Source organism: Callorhinus ursinus, unplaced genomic scaffold (genome assembly GCF_003265705.2).
Source record: "Callorhinus ursinus isolate GAN/ISIS: 27379988/994484 unplaced genomic scaffold, GSC_fseal_2.0 scaffold10, whole genome shotgun sequence".
NCBI classification, from domain to species: domain Eukaryota; kingdom Metazoa; phylum Chordata; class Mammalia; order Carnivora; family Otariidae; genus Callorhinus; species Callorhinus ursinus.
In genome coordinates, this window is record NW_027397072.1 from 3,977,394 (window position 1) to 3,987,061 (window position 9,668).

The following is a 9,668-nucleotide window of genomic DNA, read 5'->3' on the forward strand; positions in this document are numbered from 1 at the left end:
AAAATAATACAATATCATTTTGTCTTAAGCTCTGTTAAGATTAAGTGCAAGAGCCACATATCTTAAATCAGTAAAAATTAAAAGCAAATGTCCTCAGAAATCACTAACTTCAGAGTATAATGGGGATTGAAATTGCAACACTCATTACCTTCTAGAAATCCTATCTGGAAAGAATCTGACTTCCGAAGTGACACAAGAAACTTTCCTGTCGTAGGCAGGTTCTTAAGGAATTTGAGGAACACCTTTGGAGGTGAGCACGGGAGGCTCTAACAGGTGACCAGGTGTTTCTTAGCACTGAGCTGCATACCACCTCTGCTCCAGGTTGTGCATGCGACGGAAAGACACGAGATGGGGGTAGGTTCCCCACATCATACACCTCCAAATATCAGGGACAGAAATACACCCTGAGAAACACGCTGAATCAGAGATCAGAGTTTTGTTTGTTTGTTTGTTTGTTTGTTTGTTTTTTAACAATACGTGATGTCTCCTTATTCCTTGTTCCTCCCAGGAGCCCTGCAGAACAGGCCAGGGAAGGATTTCTTGAAGGCCACCCGACAGATGAGGAAAGTGAGGAACAGGTATGGTCTGTCCAGGGTCACAGAATAAATTCCGCTAAACTTGGAATCCAGACTGTTGGCCACAGTTAGATGTTCTTTCCACACCACGGCCGCCTTCAAGAAATCAAAGTAAAACTAACTTCTGAAGGCAAGGGGGTCCTTGCCTGAGCTCTAGAAGAGAGCACGCTCACCCTCCCCTACGGTCTCGGGGCTGTCCCAGCTCTGGGACAGGTTACCTCCGGGTGACGCACCCTGCAGAAAGCAAGACCCTTGGACAGCTTCCAGCTCAGCGTGGAAGAAAAACACGCTATTCCCCTTCTGCCACGGTGTCTCTCCCATCGGGCTCCCCCAGAACATTGGTGGGGCTCCCACTCCACTCCCCGCGCCCTGGGTCCTTTGCGGTCTGTGTGGGTGCACGTGCGCGTGCACCCGTGTGTGGGTGGCAGAGTGTGTGCACACATAGGCTGGTGACCTCCTGCATTGCGGCCACCAGGCCCTTCCTTCCCCTCATGGGGAATTCTGACTCCAACAGGAAAAGCCTACCCCTGCCAGGCCGCCCTGACAACGCTTTCTAATTTTACTCCAACGTTGTTTTACCACCAGACTGTGAGCCATTTCAACTTCCAGAATAAACAATGGTCCTCATGCCCCATAATGAAAGGTGGGAGCAGTCAAAATGTGGGTGACAGAGTCAGAGTAACAGGTTAAGATGCAAAGGTCTCAAATTTAGATGTGCATGTGCACGTGTGTGCAGTGTTCATGTATATGATATATAAACTGTGCGTAATAAAATGTATCATATTATTATTAAAATATAATAAATAATATATGAACATATTATTTTAATACAGATAATATATAAATATGTGTAATATATAAATCCATAATACGTATTGTATATAGTTGCATATAATATAGAATTATAGTTATATAATATACTATACTATGTATGTTACAGGTACAGACATTTTATATATATGTGTGTGTATATAATTCATATATACAAATACATATACATACATCATTTGAAATTTTAACTGAGATCTTCTGTCTTTTACCTTGTTACTCTGGTAACACCCTGACAATTATAAATGGTAACTACAGTAACATTCTGCATAATATGAGATGTCAGTTGCGCAGGGGAAGGGTCCCATCTCTGTGATTTCTACAGCTCCCTGGGTTATCAACAGATGCTGCTTTGTCATTCTTGGCCATTTTCAGTGGGGTGAATTGGAAAGTAACTGAACTATGAGAAATTGCCTTGTTTAAAAAAAAAAAAATCATGTATTAGGTACACCAGAGAAGAAATCAATCTGCTTAAGGGGATGTACACAATTTAGGAATACCTGCCCCTCTGCTCTGTATCTGTGTGTGGTACATTCTATTCATTAGGTTTAGTTGATTTGATGATCTATTCCATCATTCCTTCAGCCTTTGCTTAGTGAACACCTACTATGTCTCATCAATTTTGCTGCTTACTGGAGATACCAGGCTGGCCTTTAGCACCTGCCTCCAGCAGCTCATGGTCCAGAAGCAAGGCAGGAAAACAGATCGTTATAACACAATGAGAAAGTGCCAAAATAGCTCCACCAATGAAATATTATAAGATATTACATTACGAATCAGTCATATTGGTTATTAAATATATTTAAGTATAAATGTACTTAAGAGTCAGCAATCCTGAGTTAGAATAATCTGTGTTTCACATGTGTCCTGCAAGGAGTCTCTTCCCATGCACCCAGTTACTAATGTACCCGCCTTACATGTAATATTGAACTGTGACTTTGTTGAACAACATGGTTTCAACACAATCTCCTGAGAGCTGATTAAAGTCCACGCAACCCACCAGATCAGTTGCTAAGTGGTGAGAAACAGAGATATGGCCCAGTCTCTCGTGGAATCTAGAGTGGGAAGACACAACAAATTGTGAATAGACAACTATAATAAGTATTCTAAATGCTATCAGGGCAGAATCCTGGGCAAGTGGAGAGAAAAGAAGGTCTACTTGGCAGACACTTACAACTGTCCTCACTTTTCTTCTTGGTATTTTTGCTTTTCGTAGAATGAACTCCTTGTTTCCACTGGCAGGTGGCTGTCCAGCTCCCAACTACATTTCTAAGTCTCCCTGAAGGTAGGTGCAGTCAAGCAGCGGTGTTTTGGTCCTTGGGTGGAGACGCGAGAGGCATTTGTACAGTTTGCATCTCATCACCTTAAAGATGGTTTCCTTGAACTGTCACCCCCTTTCCCACAGGAGGAGCAATGCAGGAGCACCACCACAGCCCGCTCTGCTCTCGGGATGTTGCGCTACAGCTTGGCGGTAAGCTGCTGTATCTTTGGATCTCTTTGTTACGGTAGCTTAGCCAGTCTCCTGACAAATACAAAGGATGCTTCTGGAACAATCAGGAAACTGACATAAGTGGTATTGATTTACTATTGGAAAGTGGGCAGCCCGGGAATAGGGAGGTGCCCCGTGATGCGGGGGCAAAATATTTACCAAATATCAAAATACTCAATTTATCCAATATCAAAAAAAATTATCAAAGCTTCATCTGGAGTAAATCGAAAGACGGAGAAGTTTGCTCTTAGAGAAGGCTGGCAAAACTCAGAGCGCTCGTAGGTGTTGGCTATTCCTTACCGCTTTGCATAATGTAATAAAAGAGAGAGATGTGTTCGGGTTAAAATCAGGCAATGTTCAAGCAGAAATGAAAGGAATTAGAGCTCTCTTCACTGAGATTTCTTTGCCTGTGGCCAGCAGCCTAAATTGGTTGAGAGTTCAGAAACCGGGGTTCCCAGACAGTGTAAAAACAACACATTTACAATTGTCTAACACCAATTATGTCTTAGATGCTGTTCGAGGCTGTGTAGATAGACATTTAACCTTACAATTAATCTTCTTTTCCATTTCCTCCACCTTGATAATCAGGATAGTGGTGTTTTATTACAGAATTATTATTAAGTTTAATAACATGCAAAACCCTGCACAGTCCCTGGAGTAGTAGCATCTCAAAAAAAAAAAAAAAAAGTTAGTTTCCTTTGTCCCCTGGCTTGGACTCCAGGCCGTGCTTGCTTTGGTCACTTTCAACATACATGAGTCCCGACCCCGAAACCAGATGTCATAGCTGAGTTCCTACTTCTGCTTCTAGAAATTTAACTCAAACCCCAGACCTCTGTGCATTAACGGCATGGCATGCACGTACGCTTCTCTGTGACACCCTCACATTCCTGCCCTTGCTCTCTGTCCTTGGGATGGACCAGTATTCTACTACTGTTTTCAACCCCCAGCTCTTGTGATCCTTCCCATGCGGCCAACTTCTCTGCATTAAGTGTGTGACTGTGCTGGAGCGACTTGGATCATTTATGGAAAGAAACACCTGTATCTCCCTTTAGGATCTGCCTGATTTTAGTGTCCTGGACTCCTTTGGCCGGGCTGACTCCATTTCTGCAGAGTGCCTTTCTGAGACATGGGCCCCAGCTCATTATAAGGTTTTTTTTTTCTTTTTTTAATTTTTTATTTTCCTGCGTAAAGAATATTGGGTCAGGTCCATCTGGTAACATTGCATATTCAAGGTTCTGTGTTATTTGGATGAAAAATGAAACAGAATAAATTCATTCCCTGCCTAAAAACATCTGGTCCCTCTTAATAAAAACCTACCACTTGGCTGTCTGGAAACAAGTCTATTTGTATCCAACATATATTCTGAGAGTTCTTTTAATTTTTTTTTCCTCTCCAGCTGCAAAGCCACATGAGAAGTAAACATGCTCTTTCATGTAATTCTCCATTAAAAACGATCTGAAACTATTTCCCAGCTTGTCTGAATAGATTCTGAATGTTCAAGGGACATTTCACAGACTTGTACCAAAACCCGATAGTACACGAAATTTGTGAGTGCTCTCAAAATACTGCCTTTGACAAGTGTCAAGGAGAGCACAAATCGTACAGACTGAGACCTTGAACTGTCATTACACTTTTCCTGTTTACTGCCTGGTTCCCTCAGTGTCTAAGTTGAATCTTCTTAGGTAAAAGATTCTTACCATGCCTTGCATGTGACATTTCCAGCATTTGGTGATGGATACAAGTTAACACAGAGGACTTTCAATGCTACTTTTTTTAATATTTTTAGTAAATGCTATAGTTTTCAAAGCACTTTTGGATACCTCATCTCATTTGACACCCTTGACGAACTCCTGAGGCAGGTGGCGGGCAGGTATTATCATTTCGGCTCTGAAGAAGAGAAGAGTACAGGGGCAAAGGTGGAGCGCCGGTGACTTCTAGCTGAGGTGGTGCAGGGGTTCACCTCCTGAGCAACCGCTCTGCTCGAGGCACACTGAGAGGTGAAATATTAGCAGAGAGTAATAGCAAGGCGAGCTTATTCTAAAACATGGTGTTGCATTTTTGTGGGCCAGATTTAACATTCCAAAAGACAAATGGGGCTGGAGCTTGACATCCATGAGGTTTGGAAAAGGAGAAGCCCCCAAGGTGTAAAAGGAAATAGAACATTTCCTAGCAGTCTTGCCCTTTAATGCCAGATAAAGTATTTCCTTATCTTAAAAGGGGCCTGAAAATCAAAAACAGTTGTCAATTCCACCTTCCCCAATGGCTTTTTTTTTTTTTAAGATTTATTTATTTATTTTAGGGAGAGAGAGAGCAAGACTGTGAGAGTGGGGGGCGGAAAGAGCATCTCAAGCAGATTCCCTGCTTAGCGGAGCCCGACGCTGGGCTGGAACTCACGACCCTGAGATCAGGAGCTGAAATCAGGTGTCGGGCGCTTAACCAGCTGAGCCACCTAGGCAAGGCACCACCCCTGCGGCTTTTTAAAACTGTGTCTAGAGAATGAGAGGACACAGGACAACCTTTTGACAAGGAGCTGATCCAGGATTCCCACCGGCTCATTATAACTGGATCAGTGACCTCCCCAAACAGCACTCTGAGACCAAGCCTCCAAATGACAATTCTAAGGTACGGTTCTGCTCTAGCTGGCACAGAGAGCAGGTGGAAGCAATGCCAGCCCTGGAGACGGGGAAGGACAGTCACGAAGGGGCAGAGAAAGAGAGAAGAATTAAAACATACTCTAAATGAGTACAAACCAAAGGATCCAAACAAATTAACAATAATTTAATATTGAGAAACACTAAGGAAACTATCAGAAGAGGACTTCTCTCTAGATGGAGTTAATTCTGCAGAAGAACTATGACCTTAAGGTAAATAAAGGCAGGATATTCAAAGGATAGGAACTCAACTTTTGATAGAAAGACAAAGATACTCTTAAACAAAACAGGTCTAGATTGGACCAGTGACTATATAAAAGAGCCAGTTACAAATTTGAAGAAAGGAAGTGTAGACTTTTTTTTTTTTTTTTAGCGTGGTAGATGGAGTATCAGTTTTTCACTGCTGCCTAACAAATTCCTGCAAACTCAGATGCTTAAAGTAACACCTCTTTATTTATATGTTAGAGGCTGAGTGGACTCTCCTGGTTATCTACCCAGGCTATCACAAGGAGAAATCGATGATGTGCCCGGGAAAGACCCCATTTCCAATTCATTGAGGTGTTGGCAGAATCCAGGTCCTCGTCACCAGCAGTCTGAGGTCCAACTGCCTCGAGGCTGACTTGTTGGTTGACAGGGGCGACTCTGTCCTGGTCTCAGCCACCCGCACCCCTTCCTACATGGTAGCCTCCATGTTGTCAGCCAGCCATGGCGCACCAACTTCCTCTGTGGGCCGAGTCTCTCAGACTTCTTCTGCTACTAACCAGAGGAAACCCTCTGCTTTTAAAGGGTAGAAGTGATTAGATTATGCACATTCAGATATTCTCCCCTTAGCCATATAACTCATAATTTACAGTCAAGGTGAGTTATGACATTACATTCACAGGCTCAACCTACTTTAACTCAATGTGGGGAGGATTTCACACATGTGGGCCACTCTTAGAATTCTGCCTACCGCACACGGGGCATCCCTAAGGCTGGAGAGCTGAAGAGAATTCATGAAATGGAAGGGAAGACTAACTCTTTCGAGAAAGCCACACAGCGAAACACATAGTTTATTATTCCTTTAATGAATACTGTTGCGGGAAATGGAATAGGTTTCCTTCCAACCTATTTCTCCAATGACTGAAGAATGTCTCCAACATTCCTTTAATAAGAATCCCAGAAGATAATGAAGGGGGTACTGGAGAGAGAATGAGAAATAATTACTAATTTGTGAAAGGATTCAAGAAAGATATAATTTTTATTTAGAAAGTGCACCCAGATGCAATAAATAAAAATAAACTACCTCCAAAGAACTACAATTAGACTAATAACATACTTCTCCCTAGGAGTAATGGGTGCCAGTAAGTATGAAACAGAGCAGTGTCCTCATCAGCAGAAGACCTGTCAGCCCGGAGCTGTGTGCACAGGCTGCAAGATGAAGGGCATCTGGAAATGGCTAATGAAGGTGAAAGCCAAGCAACCAAGAAAGGAATACAAATAACACAGGGCAGGGGGGACTATCATCAAAGAGTTGCTGCTGAGGAACCGTGAAGTTATTTAAACATAGAACCCAAACTATGTGTGTTAATATCACAGACACTCTGACATTATAAACTTTGAACACTTAAAAGTAATACAACTAATAGAAATCGTAAGGAAGGGAGCTACACATAAAATAAGATTTTTTTAACTATTTCAACTTTCCATTAATGTCTAAAATTCAAGCATGGAGTTAAAAAGAATTAGGTGCAAAATAAAGGTATTTTCGAACATGTACTAACGTCGGGAGTTTACCTCTCTATTGCCCCACGCCCTGACTCACACCCCCACCAAAGAAACTAGTGCAGAGTATAAGTTAATGTGTGGGAGGGCCAGCAAGTAAGAAGGTGTGGCTTAAAGAACAATAGAGAGCACACGAATTGAATATGCTTGTACTCATTCATTGTTCACAGAAAACCATTTCTTACTATAAAAGATGGAAAATAAACCTCTAAGCAACAATAATATGGTTGGAAGGAATATTCAACGAGTAGTTAGAGCGAGGTCAGGAGGAAGGTGGAAATACCAAATAACCGTAATCATAAGCAAAACAATATAGTTATGTCTATCAATAATATACAGGTCCCTCTAAAAGAACAGAAGTAAAACCTTCAGGGGGATAAAGGTACTACAGAAAACTATCAATCCAGAAGAAGGCATTGAAAAAGAAAAAGGTAAAAATAGAAAAATACCTAAGACAGTAGAAATAATTCCAAATATATCAATCAATAATAACAATGAATGTAACCATCTTAAATGAAGCTATTAGAAAACTATCAAAAGTCTTTGTAAACATCTAGCTTAAGATAAAATTAAAACATGCAAAACACTGAATGATAAGTTATGCCCTATAAATATTAAGCAAATGTAAACTGGTATAAAATAATAATATCAGGAAAATTAGAATAAAAATGAGTCTTACACAATACTAAAATGCACATTTCACTACCAAGGAGATGTAAAATCATAATTTTTACACCCCTGACCATCTAATGTCAAAATTTATGAAGTCAAAAAAATGACACAATTACAAGGAATTCAATTATAGTCATAGTACAAGATTTTAACGTATCTACATTTGAAACTATAAAAGCAGGCTAGCCAACAAAAATTTGTCAGACCTGAATATTTCCACTCATGTGTTTCTTCCTTCCTTTTTTTTTTTTTTAAGATTTTATTTATTTATTTTTGAGAGAGAAACAGAGAGAGCATGAGTGGGAGGGAGGGTCAGAGGGAGAAGCAGACTCCCCGCTGAGCTGGGACCCCGATGCGGGACTCCATCCCCGGGCCCTGGGATCATGACCCGAGCCAAAGGCAGACGCTTAACTGACTGGGCCACCCAGGCGCCCCATGTGTTCGTTTCTAATAGACACAGAGCTGCATGGCGGAACCAGTGAGACTGTTAGCTGGTGGATGTAAAGACTCCAACACAAAGGCACAAAGGTCTATCTGAAATGAAAGGGGGTGTAGAAACGCAAGGGGAGGCCAGCCCGTGTGCCGTGTTCTACAAAAGCAGCCCCGGTCTTCCTGGGGTGCAGGTGTGGTGACCATTGTTTGGTAGAGCAGCCACGCGGAGCGAGGGTCTGGCCGGGAGCTGTGTTTTCTCCAGTCTTAATGTTTGCTCTATGTAACTGTCCCTAAGTTTTCACATATATGCCCTGTTGCAGATACTTGATACCCAATAACTCTGTGTCTCTCCTCAAGTCAACGGCCACCAGGTAGTGACAAAACGTACAAAGAGGGACCAGAGCCTGGGCATTCTTGATGAATTTTGAATAATCCGTATCACACAAGCCAAGTTCTTGGACCACAAGCCAATGTAATCAGGAACAAGGATCAGAGAACCGACGGTGATCCCAGCACTGAGGAGAGCGACCACTTACCTAGCAGGTGCGGTGCGTGAGGCACTCGAGCCACGCTATGAGACATGTGTCACTATATTGCCGTTTCACTGAGGACTAAACCCAAGTGACAGAGGTCCGCTCACTCGTGACTCAGCTCAGGAGTGTGGCTGCGGACACCTCCTCCCGGCAGCCGGGCTCTACAGGTCGGCTCACAACCCTCGCACACCCCTGCTCCTTGGGGATGCGCCTGCGTGGGACGAGGCGAGGCCTAGAGCTCAGAAGGACCCAGTGCTGGGGGTTTAACGGTCAGCTGTTGACGTCCTGAGATTTTTAATAATTTCCCGTGTGCAGTTGGGTTTCTGAAGGGCAACTAGATGGTGCAACAGAGCCCACAGGGAGGGCTCGGAGCCTTGACTCATGGGTATCCCACAGCCAGCGCCCCCTCGGGAGGGGGTCTTGGCTGCGCGATTCCTGCCCCCCGACTCCCTGGGCCCCACCCACCCTTCTCCCAGCGCCTGTGCAGTCTGAGCTGCTGCGCTGGACCTTGGCAGAGGCCGGGCGCGAGCTCAGGGGCGGCTCCCCGGCCTGGGCCGGCAGCCACGGAGCGTTTGGAAGACCGCTTGGCAGGTCGGCCTCGCACCCACCCTGGCCCGGTACAGCGTGTGCCCAGCACCGGGGTCGCCATCTCCTGAGGGACGATCACCTGGGCTGGGGTAGGGGGTCCGTGGGAAGGGAGACACGTGGCTCAGCTTTCCAACCC

At 43.7% G+C, this 9,668-nt stretch overlaps 1 long non-coding RNA gene across 1 annotated transcript; it reads right to left on the bottom strand.

Annotated features, from left to right (window-relative positions):
- Positions 1-6,591: 6,591 nt before the first annotated feature.
- On the bottom strand, positions 6,592-9,411 carry LOC141373466 (uncharacterized). Its single transcript, XR_012379518.1, has 2 exons — positions 8,948-9,411; positions 6,592-6,723 (listed from the first exon to the last, which is right to left on the bottom strand). It is a non-coding gene; the product is annotated as an uncharacterized lncRNA (long non-coding RNA).
- Positions 9,412-9,668: the final 257 nt, after the last annotated feature.